The following is a 20,088-nucleotide window of genomic DNA, read 5'->3' as shown; positions in this document are numbered from 1 at the left end:
AGGGGACAGGGCAGGACCTGGCAGACAGACCCACCTAGCCACCCCACACCAGAAAAAACAAGAATTGGAATGAAGGAAGGAAGTATAAGGAAGGACACTGAGGTACAGGAAAGACCAGGCACTGGCAGACAGACACATCCAGTTATGGTATTGTAAATGCACAACTGTCTTAAACCCAATTCAGGAACAGTATTTTAACAACTAAAACACAGTCATACTTTGTGCAAGTACAGTCAAATGCCTCATTTTGTCAATATGAGTATAATAATAATTGTTTTGTGTTGTCCACAAACTAGAGGATGAGCTGGCAGCATAAATGTGCATTAATGTGCAGCTTGGACAGGAAGAGTATTTCAACACCTAAAACACACTGTGTGCACGCACAGTCAAACACATCATTTTGTCACAATTTTTGGTATTGTTTTGGGTTGACCAAAAACTAAAGGAATGGAAACGAATGTCTCCTGCAGTCCCTGTTTATCAATAGTTAACTGATATACAGTTTTATGCACTGAACGTTTGAATTGTCTTGCAGTATGGTAGATGAGCATCAATCTCGGCGTCTGCTAACTGCCACTGTGACTGATTATTTCACACTCCGTCTGTCTGTAACTGCTACTGACAAGTTAAAATGATATCAGCACACTTATATATTAGTATTAGTAGTATTAGTAGTGCTGTACAATGGCTAGACAGGACATAACAAGTAGTATGTAACATAAAAATGTGACTTACAGAAACAACGGGTGAGGAGGGCCCTGCTCAACAAGCTTACAATCGAAAGCGTTATGGTAGGGGAAAAGACAGATAGGCCGGGGAAGGGCATTGCAGAGGATAGGGGCAGCCCTTGACAAATCTTGTAAGCATGCATGAGAGCTAGAAATCAGAGGAGAGGATAAAAGGAGATCATAGGATGAGCGGAGAGACCTGTTAGGAGTGTATTCAGAGATGAGTGAGGAGATCTAAGTGCACTTTTGAATCCTAAAGTGCACAGGCAGCCAGTAAAGAGACTGACAGAGGGGAGAGGTTTTAGTAAAGCAATGGGAGAGGAAGATAAGTCTGGCAGCAGCGTTCATGGTGGATTGTAGAGGTGCAAGGCAGGTAAGAGGGAGATCTGCAAAACTGGGTTACGATATTTAATAAGAGAGAGAGATAATAAGGGCATGGACAAGGGTATATACATCTAAGGCTTGTCTCTTCCCCTTGTAAATGCTGCTTGGCCAGAGTAAGGAAAAAACCTACAGGTGGGAAAATTACCCCCACTTTATTAAAAGTAACACAGCAAAATGGGACAAAAATGCAGTAACAAAATATATATATATATATATATATATATATATACCGCATTTGCTCAATTATAAGATGACCCCCCCAAATATTAATCCATGTCAACTATTTTTATTTAATAAAGGCTATCAGTGAGAAAAATATTTTTTGTTTTTATTTCCTTTTATTTGCCAACCTGCCCCCCCCAGTTATGCACATCTGCCCCCAGGCTTGCCACTCTGCCCCCAGAAATGCCTTATACCCCTATATGCCACTCTGGCATACTCATTCATTCCCTTAATCAAGCATACTTGCTCATAAACCCTCCCCCACCCCTTACCTGAACTGCAGATTTCTCAATCGCAGACTTCTGTAGAGGCCCGGCTTCTTCCCTCTGCAACTTCTCTTGTCCCGGCCCCCGGGGGAAGAAGGAGGGGAGCAGAGTCGTGTGATGAGCATTCACGTGACTCTGCTGGGTTCCTGTTCTCCTGGCTAGTAGAAGAGACGCAGCTCGCACACTGTGCGACCAAAGCACCGGTAAGCAGCCTGGCCCCAGCGGACAATTTATTTTCTATTTGAGGTCTGATTAGAAGACGAGGAGTATTTTTCAGAGTATTTGCGCTGAAAAAAACCTTGCCTTATAATCGAGCAAATACGGTATAAATATGATTGTTAACAGCAATCGCACTGCTAGTATGCCCAGGCAACCAGTACATGCTAGAACCTGGGCATGATAGGAGTCTGATTTCAATATTATATGATTGTTAGCAGCAATCACACTCCTATCAGCCAGTACATGCTGAAATCTAGGTATGTCTGGGCATGATAGGAGTGTGATTTCTGTTAACAATCATATGTAAATATATATATATATATATTGTTATTGCATTTTTTGTCCAATTTTGGTGTGTTACTTGCTTTTAATAAAAATGGTTAACACACCAAAAAAAATCAATAAATTTATATATATGTATATATATATATATCTATATATAATGTCTAACAGCAATCACACTCCTATCATTCCCAGGCAGCCAGCACATGCTAAAACCTGGGTATGACAGGAGTGTGATTACCGGCTCCCTATGTCACCCCCACACACTCATATACTCAAACAGATACTCATTAATTCCCTTAATCACACATACTTGCTCATACACCCTTCCCCACCCCCTTACCTGAACTGCAGATCTCTCACTTGTAGACTACTACAGGGGCCCTGCTGCTTCCTCTCGAACAACTTCTCTGGCCCTGCCCCCAGGGGGAGAAGGAACGGAGCAGAGTCATGTGATGTGCATTCACATGACTGCGCTGGGTTCCTGCTTTTCTTCACCGGTACAAGAGACGCTGCTAGCATAGTGTGCGACCAACACGCAGGTAAGCAGCCCAGCCCCTGCGGACAATTATTTTCAGCCGTTTTTTTATTTCAGCATTTTGCCAATAATGCCCTTTTCGGCCGATATATTTCAGCCACCAATAAATCCTTTTTTCACAGCCATAACTATTAATGAGAAACCCCCCCGATTTTTGTCTACATCTACATATCAGTCATTTATTTGTACCCTCCTAGACACAATCCCTTCCCATTCTCATCAAAGAGTGCCCACAGACTTAAATAAGCACTCAACTTCGTCTGTGATTTCTATGCAACTTTCCAGTCACGGGACAAAAGTTGTTTGTGTATATCTGTTACATAGCTTTCCAGGCCCTTTCGTGCAAATCGGATATAGGTTAATTTGTTCTTCTCAGTAAGTATCTCTATTTTACATCAGTGATCAAACTCGGTTTATCCAAAATTGTTTCAAATCAGTTCATCTGCCGCACTCACGTTTAGAAGATCACCATTGGTGTAATAACTGAAACATTTGAAGGGTTAACACATCTTTGAAACCTACGTGTATCACACTAGCAAACCAGTTTTCTCACAGAAGGAAAATATGGCTTTATGAATTAGTATAAGAAATGAAGAGCTTCTCATGCTAGTCTTAAATCTCTCCAGCGTGTCATACCTCATTGCAAATATCACTTTGGCATTAGGCCAGTCCCTTACACTCCACTACCAAAAGTGTATATTGAGCAAAAATTTACTGTACTTTGTAAATGTGTGTCCTGGGATGGTTAAGCTTTCAGAGTCTTATAAAAATACCATTTTAAGATCATAAGTGAAGGTTAATTAATACGGTAGCAAATACAACATGTGGTTTGATGTTTTTCATGAATGTTTTAAATTAAATATAGCTATATATTTAAATACCATGTAGTCCCAATCCTACACCTTGAGAAGAAATGGTGGAAAAGCCACCTATATCTAGTCTGCAGCTTGCATCTGCCTTTAGCTGTAATTTTCTACGCAGGCATGTTTAAACTTAAAGGGTAATCTCCCTTTTTATTAATAATAGCATTTGTGATCATTCAGTACAGTGCTAGATACAGAAATGTAGATTAGCCCTGATGAAAAGTGCATTTTATTTTATTTTATTTTATTTTGTGAGCTTTCCATAAGCTTCTCTACCATTGTAGACAGGGGTGATATTTTGGGAGACTTCCCAAAACAGCACACAATGAGCTAACTCTTCATGGCAGCGCTAAAGAAGTCTTGTTTGTCCAATGAAATCCTTATTACCAAAGACTTTCATTAGTCCAAGTGTCAATGTCTAGGTTATTAAGACTGATCCTTTTTAATATTTAAAACAAGACGGTTTGTTAGTTTGTCAGGGTATTTGTCTGGTGGATTGGGCTAAGATAACAGCTAGAACAGTTTATTAAATTGTTACAATATGATGGAAGTTCCCCTTTAAAATAGATTTTACAAATATTGTGTTGTTTTGTCTTTCAAAGCAATTATAATTTTCACATCAGTTTATCATCATATTTGCTGTATGTGTTTTAGCTCTCTTATCTTAGCCCAAACACAAACAAGTCTTTATCCTATTGCCTTGTGGAAAACAACCGCATGTTTGCAAACTTCCCTGGGTCCCACACCAGGACATTCGACATGTGTTACATCACAGCAACTTCTCCCTCAATATATGTGGTGTGAAGTGCGGCAATATGGCTAGTGTCATGGTACCAGGAAATGTTTCACTCACAGAGCACACTTTTTTATTCGTTCACAATTCCTGTTTCAGTAAATTGTAAAAGCTGCCGGCAATTTCCCGGTTGAATGACAACCAGTACTGGGGAATTCAGTAGTTATGCAATACAATTTAAATAAACCCTCTGACTAATAAAAGTAGCGTATTTGCTCGATTATAAGACGACCCTGATTATAAGACGACCCCCCAAAATCTGAATATTAATTTATGAAAAAAAAGAAAAAGCCTGAATATAAGACGACCCTATAGGAAAAAAGTTTTACCAGTAAATGTCAATTCATGTAAACTATGTGAACAATTCTTTGTTAATAAAATATTTTGTTTTTGTTTTTATTTCCTTTTTTTTTCAACCTGCCCCCCCAGTTATGCACATCTGCCCCTAGGCTTGCCACTCTGCCCCAGAAATGCCTTATACCCTCTAAATGCCACAGTGCCCCATGATACGCCTTTTAACCCTCTATATGCCACTGTGCCCCATGATATGCCTTTTGACCCCCCTATGGGCCACTCTGCCTCCAGAATTGCCTTATACCCCTATATGCCACTCTGGCATTTAGGGGGTTAAAAGGCATATTATGGGGCAGAGTGGCATATAGGGAGGTATAAGGCATTTCAGGAGGCAGAGTGGCGCATAGAGGGTTAAAAGGCATTTCTGGAGGCAGAGTGTCATTAAGGGGGTTAAAAGGCATTTCACAGAGCACTCTACCTCCAGAAATGCCTTATGGCCCCCCATTTAACACTCCCTCCCTCCTTCAAACTTCCCGGTGCTTCTGAGTCCCCGGTGCTTAGTCCGGGCAGCGTGTAGAGCTCTATGCGCTTGAGCAGAAGTTGTCTACGTGAATCGCGTAGAGCTCTATACGCTGCCCGGACTAAGCACCGGGGACTCAGAAGCACCGGTAAGTTGGGGGGGGGGGAATAACACAGGAGGATCCAGGTCCCCTGCATCTGAGTCCCCGGTGCTTAGTCCGGGTACCATGTAGAGCTCTACGCGCTTGAGCGGAAGTTGTCTACGCGAATCGCGTAGAGCTCTACACGCTGCCCGGACTAAGCACCGGGGACTCAGAAGCACCGGTAAGTTGGTGGGGGGCATAACACAGGAGGATCCAGGTCCCCTGCATCTGAGTCCCCGGTGCTTAGTCCGGGCAGCGTGTAGAGCTATTTGAGGTCTGATTATAAGACGACCCCGATTATAAGACAAAGGTTTTTTTTCAGAGCATTTGCTCTGGAAAAAACCTCGTCTTATAATCGGGCAAATACGGTATGTGGGGAAAGTGAGTAGCATTTAAAAAAACAGTAGCTTGCCAAGGGAGGAGCAATTTGAAGGCCTGTATCAACAGACCTCACACTCCCTTTATTTTGGGCCAGAGGTTGTAGAGGGAGATCCATGATCTTCTCAACCGGCCTTGATGGGCAGTATAGGAGAGGTCGAACACCAGGGGCCGGCCCTGGTGGCAGTCCCTTATGAGAGGCACCTGCCCTCCCCTAAGTATGCAACTGGGACACAGACATTTCAGAAATGTTTCATGAGACCCAACAGTTCCCAGATACCTTCAATTCTAACCTTTCTACTCTCAGAAATTAACCCCTGGATATCAACCCCCACTCTTTCCACGATTATGTCATCCTCTTTTACTACTGCCATTCTAACGTTTATTAAATTGTGAATAATTTAGAGTGGCATTGGAATGAATGTGGCAGTGTGCAGCACTGAGAGATCATGTGCTAGTATGTGCTGCCCTGTGAGATCATATGCCCCAACCTTCAGAGCTGCGATAATCTGTCCTGCGATACCATATTATCTGCTGGGTTAACATGCTTTATTATGTGATATCATGTGCTACTTTATGCTGTCTGACATGACAACAGTCTTACCTTGTGCCTGTCAATCACCCATTACAAGAAAACAAATATTGCAGGTAAAAAGTATTACTGGACTTTATGGAGAGAAATGTATAAAATTATATTTATGATGATCTAGCAGAAGGACTGAAGGAGACTCTTAAAGGGACAATCAAGTCTCTTTTTCACTGATCACTGAAATAAGGAAACTCTCTTGCCTGTCCGTTAATTGAATTAGATCATTAAAAATATCTTTCTGTTGTGCTTTTAAAGACAGAAGATTTTTAACATGTTTCAATAAAAAATTCTACTGCAATTGCTAGGAGCTCATAATAATGGTCACAATAATCACAATACTGTACAAATGACTCCACCTCCACTGCTCTCTGTTTTCTCCACCAGTTTTAAAACAAGCTAAATATATCAAAATAATCAAATAATTACCTAAAGGAACCAAGCTACTGCCGATTATGTAGGTGACCACATTTTATGTCTGCCATTCAGGGACACACTATGAAGCCCATGAGATCACACACACACATATATATATATATATATATATATATATATATATATATGCTTTAGACATGCATTTTTAACTACATTATATGTACTTATCTCTTTGAAATTTGACTTCAAAATAACAGCTGAACTGGCAGTTTCTTTAATATTAGCCCCTGCTGCCAATATACCGTATTGGCCGAACATAGGCCGCACTTTTCCCCCCCACTTTAAGTCTTTAAAGTGGGGGTGCGGCCTATATTCGGGGTCTAGCGCCCGACGCCCAGGACATGCAGTTCCGGGCGCCGGGCAGGCAGCAGGGTTAGGATACACATCCCCCGCAGTGGTGCAGGGGACCCGTATCCTACTCTCTGATACGCTCAGACAGCCTCCCCTGCCGGCACTTTCCACGGGGGGGAGTGCCGGCACGGGAGATTGTCTAAGCGCATCGCGCAGACGTTCACCGGCTGCAGCGATGCACGCGTAAACAACCTCCGCTGCCGGAACGTCTGCTCGATGTGCTTTAACAATCTCCCTTGCCGGTGAATGTCTGCGCGAACAATCTTCCTTGCCGGTACTTCCCACGGCACAAGTGCCGGCACCGGAAGTTGAATTAGCGTTATGCGTAGATGTCCCCCGCACACCCCGTGGAGTCTGCACCGGTAAGTCTGGTGGGGGGGACATCTTGGGGACAGAGTGGCAGCATATCACGGAGGGGGGTAGAGTGGCAGCATATCTCGGGGGGGATAGAGTAGCAGCATATCTCGGAGGGGGGATAGAGTGGCAGCATATCTCGGGTGGGTACATCTTCGGGACAGAGTGGCAGCATATCTCGGGGGGGCAGAAACTTTTTTCTTTAAAAAAGCACCTAACGTTTAGGGTGTGGCCTATATTCGGGTGCGGCCTATATCCGAGCCAATACGGTATATAAATATATATAAATATTAGCCCCTGCTGCCGATATTTATTAATATTAGCCCCTGCTATCAATATATATAAATATTAGCCCCTGCTGACAATATATATATATATAAATATTAGCCCCTGCTGACAATATATATAAATATTAGCCCCTGCTGCCGATATTTATTAATATTAGCCCCTGCTGCCAATATATATATAAATATTAGCCCCTGCTGACAATACATATAAATATTAGCCCCTGCTGCCGATATTTATTAATATTAGCCCCTGCTGCCAATACAATATACCGTATTTGCTCGATTATAAGACGAGGTTTTTTCCAGAGCAAATGCTCTGAAAAATACCCCTCGTCTTATAATCAGGGTCGTCTTATAATCAGACCTCAAATAGGTCTGATTATGAGACTAAGATCCAGATCCCCCGCAGCGATGCAGAGGACCTGGATCCTCCTGTGTTAATCCCCCCCCCCCAATTTACCGGTGCTTCTGAGTCCCCGGTGCTTAGTCCGGGCTGCGTGTAGAGCTCTACGCGATACAATCGCGTAGAGCTCTACACGCTTCCCGGACTAAGCACTGGGGACCCAGATGCAGGGGACCTGGATCCTCCTGTGTTAACCCCCGACCCAACTTACCGGTGCATCTGAGTCCCCGGTGCTTAGTCCGGGCTGCGTGTAGAGCTCTACGCGATTGTATCGTGTAGAGCTCTACGCTCTACACGATACAATCGCGTAGAGCTCTAAACGCTGCCCGGACTAAGCACCGGGGACTCAGATGCACCGGTAAGTTGGGTCGGGGGTTAACACAGGAGGATCCAGGTCCCCTGCATCTGGGTCCCCAGTGCTTAGTCCGGGCAGCGTGTAGAGCTCTATGCGCTTGAGCAGAAGTTGTCTACGTGAATCGCGTAGAGCTCTATACGCTGCCCGGACTAAGCACCGGGGACTCAGAAGCACCGGTAAGTTGGGGGGGGGGGAATAACACAGGAGGATCCAGGTCCCCTGCATCTGAGTCCCCGGTGCTTAGTCCGGGTACCATGTAGAGCTCTACGCGCTTGAGCGGAAGTTGTCTACGCGAATCGCGTAGAGCTCTACACGCTGCCCGGACTAAGCACCGGGGACTCAGAAGCACCGGTAAGTTGGTGGGGGGCATAACACAGGAGGATCCAGGTCCCCTGCATCTGAGTCCCCGGTGCTTAGTCCGGGCAGCGTGTAGAGCTATTTGAGGTCTGATTATAAGACGACCCCGATTATAAGACAAAGGTTTTTTTTCAGAGCATTTGCTCTGGAAAAAACCTCGTCTTATAATCGGGCAAATACGGTATGTGGGGAAAGTGAGTAGCATTTAAAAAAACAGTAGCTTGCAAGGGAGGAGCAATTTGAAGGCCTGTATCAACAGACCTCACACTCCCTTTATTTTGGGCCAGAGGTTGTAGAGGGAGATCCATGATCTTCTCAACCGGCCTTGATGGGCAGTATAGGAGAGGTCGAACACCAGGGGCCGGCCCTGGTGGCAGTCCCTTATGAGAGGCACCTGCCCTCCCCTAAGTATGCAACTGGGACACAGACATTTCAGAAATGTTCATGAGACCCAACAGTTCCCAGATACCTTCAATTCTAACCTTTTCTACTTCTCAGAAATTAACCCCTGGATATCAACCCCCACTCTTTCCACGATTATGTCATCCTCTTTTACTACTGCCATTCTAACGTTTATTAAATTGTGAATAATTTAGAGTGGCATTGGAATGAATGTGGCAGTGTGCAGCACTGAGAGATCATGTGCTAGTATGTGCTGCCCTGTGAGATCATATGCCCCAACCTTCAGAGCTGCGATAATCTGTCCTGCGATACCATATTATCTGCTGGGTTAACATGCTTTATTATGTGATATCATGTGCTACTTTATGCTGTCTGACATGACAACAGTCTTACCTTGTGCCTGTCAATCACCCATTACAAGAAAACAAATATTGCAGGTAAAAAGTATTACTGGACTTTATGGAGAGAAATGTATAAAATTATATTTATGATGATCTAGCAGAAGGACTGAAGGAGACTCTTAAAGGGACAATCAAGTCTCTTTTTCACTGATCACTGAAATAAGGAAACTCTCTTTGCCTGTCCGTTAATTGAATTAGATCATTAAAAATATCTTTCTGTTGTGCTTTTAAAGACAGAAGATTTTTAACATGTTTCAATAAAAAATTCTACTGCAATTGCTAGGGAGCTCATAATAATGGTCACAATAATCACAATACTGTACAAATGACTCCACCTCCACTGCTCTCTGTTTTCTCCACCAGTTTTAAAACAAGCTAAATATATCAAAATAATCAAATAATTACCTAAAGGAACCAAGCTACTGCCGATTATGTAGGTGACCACATTTTATGTCTGCCATTCAGGGACACACTATGAAGCCCATGAGATCACACACACACATATATATATATATATATATATATATATATATATGCTTTAGACATGCATTTTTAACTACATTATATGTACTTATCTCTTTGAAATTTGACTTCAAAATAACAGCTGAACTGGCAGTTTCTTTAATATTAGCCCCTGCTGCCAATATACCGTATTGGCCGAACATAGGCCGCACTTTTCCCCCCCACTTTAAGTCTTTAAAGTGGGGGTGCGGCCTATATTCGGGGTCTAGCGCCCGACGCCCAGGACATGCAGTTCCGGGCGCCGGGCAGGCAGCAGGGTTAGGATACACATCCCCCGCAGTGGTGCAGGGGACCCGTATCCTACTCTCTGATACGCTCAGACAGCCTCCCCTGCCGGCACTTTCCACGGGGGGGAGTGCCGGCACGGGAGATTGTCTAAGCGCATCGCGCAGACGTTCACCGGCTGCAGCGATGCACGCGTAAACAACCTCCGCTGCCGGAACGTCTGCTCGATGTGCTTTAACAATCTCCCTTGCCGGTGAATGTCTGCGCGAACAATCTTCCTTGCCGGTACTTCCCACGGCACAAGTGCCGGCACCGGAAGTTGAATTAGCGTTATGCGTAGATGTCCCCCGCACACCCCGTGGAGTCTGCACCGGTAAGTCTGGTGGGGGGGACATCTTGGGGACAGAGTGGCAGCATATCACGGAGGGGGGTAGAGTGGCAGCATATCTCGGGGGGGATAGAGTAGCAGCATATCTCGGAGGGGGGATAGAGTGGCAGCATATCTCGGGTGGGTACATCTTCGGGACAGAGTGGCAGCATATCTCGGGGGGGCAGAAACTTTTTTCTTTAAAAAAGCACCTAACGTTTAGGGTGTGGCCTATATTCGGGTGCGGCCTATATCCGAGCCAATACGGTATATAAATATATATAAATATTAGCCCCTGCTGCCGATATTTATTAATATTAGCCCCTGCTATCAATATATATAAATATTAGCCCCTGCTGACAATATATATATATATAAATATTAGCCCCTGCTGACAATATATATAAATATTAGCCCCTGCTGCCGATATTTATTAATATTAGCCCCTGCTGCCAATATATATATAAATATTAGCCCCTGCTGACAATACATATAAATATTAGCCCCTGCTGCCGATATTTATTAATATTAGCCCCTGCTGCCAATACAATATACCGTATTTGCTCGATTATAAGACGAGGTTTTTTCCAGAGCAAATGCTCTGAAAAATACCCCTCGTCTTATAATCAGGGTCGTCTTATAATCAGACCTCAAATAGGTCTGATTATGAGACTAAGATCCAGATCCCCCGCAGCGATGCAGAGGACCTGGATCCTCCTGTGTTAATCCCCCCCCCCCAATTTACCGGTGCTTCTGAGTCCCCGGTGCTTAGTCCGGGCTGCGTGTAGAGCTCTACGCGATACAATCGCGTAGAGCTCTACACGCTTCCCGGACTAAGCACTGGGGACCCAGATGCAGGGGACCTGGATCCTCCTGTGTTAACCCCCGACCCAACTTACCGGTGCATCTGAGTCCCCGGTGCTTAGTCCGGGCTGCGTGTAGAGCTCTACGCGATTGTATCGTGTAGAGCTCTACGCTCTACACGATACAATCGCGTAGAGCTCTAAACGCTGCCCGGACTAAGCACCGGGGACTCAGAAGCACCGGTAAGTTGGGGGGGGGGGCATAACACAGGAGGATGCAGGGGACCTGCATCCTCCTGTGTTATGCCCCCTCCAACGTACCGGTGCTTCTGAGTCCCCGGTGCTTAGAGCTCTACGCGATTCGCGTGGAGCTCTACATGCTGCCCGGACTAAGCACCTGGGGCTCAGATGCAGGGGACCTGGACCCTCCTGTGTTATGCGCCCCCCCCAACTCAGAAGCACCGGTAAGTTTGGAGGAGGGAGGGGGAGTGTTAAATGTGGGTTTGAGGCATTTCTGGAGGCAGAGTGCTCTGTGAAATGCCTTTTAACCCCTTTAATGCCACTCTGCCTCCTGAAATGCCTTAAACCTCCCTATATGCCACTCTTCCCCATAATATGCCTTTTAACCCTCTAAGTGCCAGAGTGGCATATAGGGTTAAAAGGCATATCATGGGGCACAGTGGCATATAGGGTTAAAAGGCATATTATGGGGCACTGTGGCATTTAGAGGGTTAAAAGGCATATCATGGGGCACAGTGGCATATAGGGGGTATAAGGCACTTCTGGGGCAGATGTGCATAACTGGGGGACAGGTTGGAAAATAGAAGGAAATAAAACCAAAATATTTTTCTCAAGCATAGCTTTTATTAAAAAAAGTGTTTAAATGAATTAACATTTACTGGTAAAACTTTTTTCCTATAGGGTCGTCTTATATTCAGGCTTTTTCTTTTTTTCCTAAATTAATATTAAGATTTGGGGGGTCGTCTTATAATCAGGGTCGTCTTATAATCGAGCAAATACGGTATATCACTCCCTCCTCTCCTGTACCACAAAATAGGTATAGATCAAGTACACAACACAAAAAGCAGCACTTGCATGTATAGATCAACTGAATAAGACTTACAAACCTACATAACTACATACATAAATAATGTATGGAAACATCGCATAGCAGGGATAGATCAACATAGTAACACACAAACCAAGCTTTGCATGAATAGATCAACTGGAAATCACATGTAAACTCAACCCTGATGGTATAGATCAAAAAACACATGGAAACAGCACTGCAAAACTCAGCAAAAAAGGTATAGATAAAACCCCCTAAATTACAGGCATAGATCACAGGTTGTACACCCCAAAGCCAGCCCTGGTGTCCACACTGCCCACATAGAACCTGACCAGCACCCAGATAACACACATAAGACAGTCCAGCATGAGTCAGCTTTGTCCCCAAACAGTCCGTCCTATGCCATCTTTGTCCCATAAACACCCTGCCTGCGCCATCTTGGTCCCCGAGGCTCAAGCACCCTTCTTTTGCCTTTCCACATCTATGATATACACAAACACTTTTACAGTCACTCACTAATTCACACTTTCATTCACATAATTCATTCACATAATCATTTATTCTCTCCCTCATTCAGACAATTCATCCACACACTAATTAATACTCTCCCTTATTTAGACAATTCATCGACACATTAATTCATACTCCCTCTTTCAGACAATTCATCCACACATTAATTCATTAATTCTCTCCCTCATTCACACAATTTATCCACACACTAATTCATTTATTCTCTCACTCAATCTCACTCTTTATTTATTTCAATATTCTTACTACCCCCTTTCTCACTATCTACTCCCCCTTTCTCACTATCTATCCCCTCTCCCTTCTCATAATCTGCCCCCCTCCCTCCCTTCTCATAATCTACCCCCTCTACCTCCCTTTTCATTATCTACCCCCTCTCCCTCCATCCCTATTATCTACCCTTCCCCCCCTTTGTAGTTCACTTACCTTCCAGAAGTCCTGCGGGGAGAGTGCAAGGCCTCTGTCTCCCTGCTCTGCTGCGGTGCGCGCTGCTTCACTGCTGAGTGCCGGAATATGACATCATATTCTGGCGCTCAGCATGACATGCCGGCACTGCAACCAAGCTAGAGGCCTCACAGAGGAGACGGAGGGGCTCCAAGAAGTTGCTGAAAACTTAAGGAGCGACCGCTCGACACCCCTCTCTCTCCTCCGCGTTGAAAAAAAAAAAAGACGACACTTCAATTCCGGGACAATGCATTGTCCCGGACTGTCCCGGGCAATCCGGGACGTGTGGTCACCCTACATCAGTGAAGATCTGTTACTGAAACTGACTTGTAAACTACAGCATTGTTAAAAAAGAAAGTAAATATGACAAGACAATTACAATTTTAAAGGGACACTCCAGCCATCATATAAACACATTATACTGAAGTGGTCCCTTTAAATGTATGTGTTAACTAAGTACATTAAGGGATTGAGCAGATTCCTCCCCACATGCATTTGCCACCACCTTTCCCCATTTGGCAAGCCCATCTCCTGAAACGTAGTATATTTAACACCAATCAGCTCCAGTGCTTGATTCATGTTTTGTGGTAAGGGGTCTAATGAGACCCTCAGTGTGCATGCATGGCAAGCACTCCCATTGATTTTAGCTGCCAATCAGTGGTGTGAATCGTCAGACTACGGATGAGGTGTTTTTCTGCAGCTCTGGAGCTACAGTTTCTACTAAAAGGTGATTGCTTATGTTTCTTTCAGGTTTAAAGCATGTATATTAAAGTACTTACAAGGTGCATTACAGTGCAATATTTGTTTTGCCAAGGACAGTAGTTCTGTCTGTAGTTCTGCTGAGGACAGTAGAGTGTCCTTTAACCCCTTAACGTCCATTGCCGGGTCATTGTATGGCGGCAGACGCCCGTTTTAAAAGCGTTTAGGAGGCGATCAACGATCACCTCCTAAACTTCAATGGTGTCGCTGGAATGCCTCGATCAGGAGGAATCCAGCGACACCAAACACTTACCCCAGGACGGGCTGTGACCGCATTTCAAATACCCAAGGGGTGTCTAATTTAAAAAAGTAATGGTTTGATTGGGTAAATTGGAGTGGCCGGGCTCAAAGATAGGGCAAAGGCACAGACTGACCGAAATGGGGGAAAAAAAGCGCACTTCCAAAATGTGGCATTTTAACCCCAAACACCAGACAAACCCATACATGTGGGGTATGACTGCACTCGGGAGATGTTCCTGAACACACATTGGGGTGTTGTTTGATAGTGATGTATACCTGGAGCTATAAATTTATACCTATAGTACAATTTGTGTGAAAAAAATACCAAAAAAAAATACTACCACAAAGTGTGGCAAAGGCTGGTGGTAGAATCTGATGCATGGAAAGGGTTAAATACTACCATTTTAAGTACCTTGGGGTGTCTAGTTTTCAAAATTATATGGCTTGATGGGGTAAATTGTAGTGGCTGGGCTCAAAAATAGGGCATAGGCACAGACTGACCAAAATAGGGGGAAAAAAGCGCACTCAAATGGGCCTTTTAACCCCAAACAGGTGCCAAACCCATGCATGGGTGGTATCACTGTACTCGAGAGATGTTGTTGAACACATATTAGGGTGTTGTTTGATAGTGACGTATACCTGGAGCTATAAATTTATACCCAAAGTACAACTTGTGTAAAAAAAATACCAAAAAAATACTACCCCAAAGTGTGGCAAAGGCTGGTGGTAGAATCTCATGCATGGAAAGGGTTAAAATACTAGCATTTGAAATACCTTGGGGTGTCTAGTTTTCAAAAATATATGGTATGATGGGGTAAATTGAATTAGCCGGCTTCAAAGATGGTCCTATTTGGACATGGGGCAGAATGATCAGATGTAAAAGTTCCAAGTTAAAAAAAGGGCACTTCCTAAATGTGGCGTTTTACCTCCCAAACAACCCGACAAACCCATGCATGGGGGGTATGACTGTACTCGGGAGATGTTGCTGAACACATGTTGGGGTGTTGTTTGAAAGTGTTGTATACCAGGAGCTGTAACTCCATACCTGAAGAGCAATTTTATCGATAAAAAACACAAAATAAATTACTACCACAAAGTTTGACAAAGACTGGTGGTAGAATTAGTGCATGGAAAGAGTTAAAATGCTAGCATTTGAAATACCTTGGGTTGTCTAGTTTTCAAAAATATATGATTAGATGGGGTAAATTGCGTTGGCCGGCTTCAACGATACCCGAAATGGCACATGGGGGGAAGAATTACCAGATTTGGAAAAAATGGTTTTGAAATAGCAAAACGCTACTTGTACTTAATGCTCCATAACGTGCAGAAAAAAGCTTTTTTGGCTAAGTAAAAGATTTTTGGGGTAAAAGTCAGAAAAAGTGTTTTTTTGTAAATTTTTCATCATATTTTATTATTTTTTTTATGGGAAATTAGATAATATGATCAAAACAATGGTATCTGAAGAAAGCCCTTCTTGTCCTGAAAAAAAACAACATATAATTTGTGTGGGTTCACTAAATGAGTGAGGAGAAAATTACATCTAAACACGAACACCGCAAAAGTGTTGAAACAGCCTCGGTCCCAATGGTACAAAAGGTAAAACACAGCCTGGTCCTTAAGGGGTTAAGCTAGTTAGGTTTAAATAAAATTCAAATTAGTGCTTATGTCTAGAGTTATGTATTTTATTTTCAATGAAATAGGATATTATATGTTTCTGGGCCAGTGGTATACACCAAATCTTACATACATAGTATTGGCACACCCAGAGCTGTAGCTAGTTCCTTTTACGCCCAAGGTGCCCCAGCCCCAGCTATTTTTTTTACAGAGGTTATTTTATTTAACCCCTTCGTGACAAAGGCTGATTTTACTTTTTGTACCCTTCGTGACAATGGCTGTTTTATCGTTTCTGCGGTGTTTGTGTTTAGCTGTAATTTTCTCTTAACCCATTTACTAAACCCACACAAGTTATATATTGTTTTTTTCAGGACAAGAAGGGCTTTCTTCAGACACACATTTTTTTCATATGATGTAATTTCCTATAATAAAAATAATAAAATATGACGAAAAATTGAAAAAAAAAACAAATTTTCTCACTTTTATTTGAAAAATCTTTTATTCATCATAAAAAACTACTGAAAAAACCTGCTAAATAGATTCTACTATTTGTCCCAAGTTTAGAAATACCCAATGTTTTTATGTTTTTTTGCTTTCTTCTACACGTTATGGGGCAATAAGTACAAGTAGCGTTTTGCTAATTCAAAACCATTTTTCTCTGAATCTGGTAATTCTGTCTCTATGTGGTATTTGGGGCATCTTTGAAGCCAGCAAATTAAATTTACCCCACCAAACCATATATTTTTGAAAACTAGACACCCCAGGGTATTTTAGATGCTGATAGTTTAACCCTTTCCATGCACTAATCCTACCACCAACCCTTGTCAAAGTTTGGGATAGTAATTGTTTTTGGTGTTTTTTTCACATACTTTGTACTTCAGGTGTGAAATTACAGCTCCTGGTATATGTTGCTGTCACACAACACCCAGATATGTGTCCAGCAACATCTCCTGAGTACATTGATACCCCACATGCATGGGTTTGTCAGATTGTTTGGGGGCAAAAGGGCCACATTTGGAACATGAGCAATTCAAATTCAGTAGGAATTTTACATCTGGGTAAAGAAAAATGCTTGTACCCAACTATCAGTAGGGACAGGTTACAAGAAAGCCTGGCCTATCTCCAAGAAGGGATTTGATCTAGCACCTTAAGTGGTCCCTCATGCCACGGAATGGACACAGGGGTCACTTGACAGTGCAAATAAAAACGCTTAAAAATGGTGGAGCAAATAAAAGCTAAAAAACTGTAAATGTAACAAAAAATTAAAAAAAAATACAAAAATGGAGCAGGAACAAAAAAAAAATTAAAAATGGGAAACTGTGTGATACAGCTTGAAGCAGTCACCGACACAGAGTGCAGGTTTTCCAGGGCAATCTGGACAGTAAAATGTGGTGTCCTTTCTTTGCCCCCTGCTGTAGCATACCCTGCATCTCTTTTGGGGATTCTGCTTCTTTGCTGTAGGGGGGATTTTAAAAATAAAATGGGTAGCCCCAATTCTGTTGGTTCCCATCACTACTTGGGGACCAGGTGCATCACGGTACAAGATACCTGAAATTACTTCGAGCTGAAACTGCAAAAAAGACAGCTTCAGCCCAGTGTCTGCTTTTTTGTGCAGCAAAAAAGCGTTATAGGTTGCAATTTGCATTAGATAAATTGCAACCTTCTTGTACCAGGCCTTTGTCTTCCTCATAATGAGGTAGGGCTGTAGGAGTTGATCTGACAGATCAACTCCACCCATGTGCTTGTTATAGGCCCTGATGCACACTGGCTTTGTAGTGACCCCAGCTCTGCCACGGACAGAAACCTCCACGGTTCTCTCATCGTGGATGTTGCTCAGCATGCACACCTCTTTTCTGTCCTTGAACTTCAATGCCAAAAGCTCCTCTTGGCGTAGAGCTGAGGTCTCCCCCTTTCGTAGCCGGGTTCGTACCAGGCGTTGTGGGAAACCCAAGCGGTTCTTTTTTATAGAACCGCAAGCTACCGTATCGAAACAATACAGCAGCTTGAACAAAGGGACGCTTGTATAGAAGTTATCTACATACAAGTGGTAGCCTTTGTTCATAAGGGGGAATATTAGGTCCCAAACAATCTTGGCACTGGTGCCCAGATGATCTGGGCAACCTGGAGGGTCAAGGTAGCTATCCTTACCCTCGTATACCCGGAAGGCATGAGTATATCCTGCCTCGCTCTCGCAGAGCTTATACACCTTCACTCCATACCTGGAGCGCTTGGAAGGAATATACTGCTTGAATCCCAACCTTCCTTTATATTTCATTAGGGATTCATCCACGCAGATATTCTTTCCAGGTGTATAAACCTCTGGAAACCTGGCAGCGAGATGGGTAATCAGGGGGCGGATTTTGTACAGCCTATCAAACTGGGGGTCCTCCTTAGGGGGGCACAGGCTGTTGTCGCTAAAATGCATGAAACGAAGAATCATTTCATACCTTTGCCTAGTTATAGTTTGGGCAAAAATGGGGGTACTAAAGATGGGGCTGGTGCTCCAGTAGGAGCGGATGGAGGGCTTTTTTATAATGCCCATTAACATTGTGAGTGCCCAGAATTTAAGAAATTCTGGCACGTCAATGGGAGTCCATGGCTGTTTTGCCCAAAAAGAATTAGGGCTAGCAGCACGGTGCTGCTGGGCATAAATGTTTGTTTGTGTGACAATGTCTCCCAAGACATCGTCTCCCAAAAAAACCTGCACAAATTGCAGTGGAGTGAATCCTGTAACATCAATATTGATGCCAGGAATTCCAGAAAAAGGAGGGATAGCTGGCTTGTACCTATTAGGCGCTACCCATGCCTCTGGTGCACTGCCACGACTACGTGTGGTAGGCGTCCTAACAGCCACAGATACATCACTAGATGTATCTGTGAACTGACCAACGTCAAAATCTGACGCTGTATCAGTGGCCTCAGAATCTGTGGCCAAAAAGGCATACGCCTCCTCAGCCGTATACCGCTGCATGGTAAGAATTGCAGCAAAAATAGTGGGGAAGGAAAGGGTTAATGGCTATAATAAAAAATAAAAAAAAACCTAAAAAAAAGTAAAAAAAACTAAAAAAAGTAAAAAAACATGTAAAAAAAAAAAACAACCCAAAAACAATTGCCACTATGCAAGATCACTGTTTATGCAGTGATCAATGGCAATGAAGGGGTTAATATTATATGGGTGGCTCTTATAAGAGCCTTTGGATCAATATATATATATATTTATTAGGGAATACCTGAAATACCAGAACACACCGATCTGTCTCTCTCCCTCACTAGAAGCAAGTGAAGGAGGGGGGCAGATCCAATACTGATCAAAGGCAATGTTTAGAAAACATTGCCTTTGATTTATCAAATCATGATCACTCTTATGAGTGATCTGACCACTAGGGGTGTTATTCACTGGATGTCCATGATGTCAGCAGGCTCCGCCCCCCGGCTTGATGGGCGCCGCCATCTTGAAACACCGCGTGTGTTTCGAAGACACCGGCACCGGGAAGGTAAGTTGAGCATTTAGGAAGCGATCGCGAGTCGCTTCCTTTGCTAAACAGGTGTTGCAAAGATGCCTCGATACTGAGGCATCTTAGCAACACCAGCTAAGCAAAGGAAGCGACTCGCGATCGCTTCCTAAACCCGTTTTTCGGCGGCGGGCGCCGCCATGTTTGAAAGACGTGCAGTCTTTCAAACATGTTTTTTTTTTGCTCCTAGGAGCGATCGGGGGGGGGCGGGAATGTTTTTTTTGGTGTTGCTCAATGCCTCGATGTCGAGGCATTAGAGCAACACCGTTTGAGTGAAAAAATCGATCACGGATCGATTTTTTCACCCGTTTAAAGACGTGCCGGTCCTGGCACGTCAATTGTCATAATCGTCACGATTTTCAGTGACGTGCCCGGACCGGCAATTGTCACGAAGGGGTTAAACTACCCTTACACACTGCCTTTACACTAGGGCTGCAACTAACGATTA

General features: G+C 43.5%; 1 protein-coding gene and 1 non-coding gene across 2 annotated transcripts in view; one reads left to right on the top strand and one right to left on the bottom strand.

Annotated features, from left to right (window-relative positions):
- LOC149287467 (androgen receptor-like) overlaps positions 1-20,088 on the top strand; it is a 136,317-nt gene that overhangs the window by 65,131 nt on the left and 51,098 nt on the right. The gene's annotated exons all lie outside the window — the stretch shown is intronic.
- Positions 17,199-17,328, bottom strand: LOC149287468 (small nucleolar RNA SNORA35). The gene has a single exon (XR_016277495.1). It is a non-coding gene; the product is annotated as a small nucleolar RNA SNORA35 (small nucleolar RNA).

Source organism: Sceloporus occidentalis, unplaced genomic scaffold (genome assembly GCF_023333645.1).
Source record: "Sceloporus occidentalis isolate IW3139 unplaced genomic scaffold, rSceOcc1.0.p SCAF_60, whole genome shotgun sequence".
Classification (NCBI taxonomy): Eukaryota; Metazoa; Chordata; class Lepidosauria; order Squamata; family Phrynosomatidae; genus Sceloporus; species Sceloporus occidentalis.
Note: the sequence above shows the minus strand (reverse complement) of the source record. Positions and strands in the feature narration are given on the sequence as shown.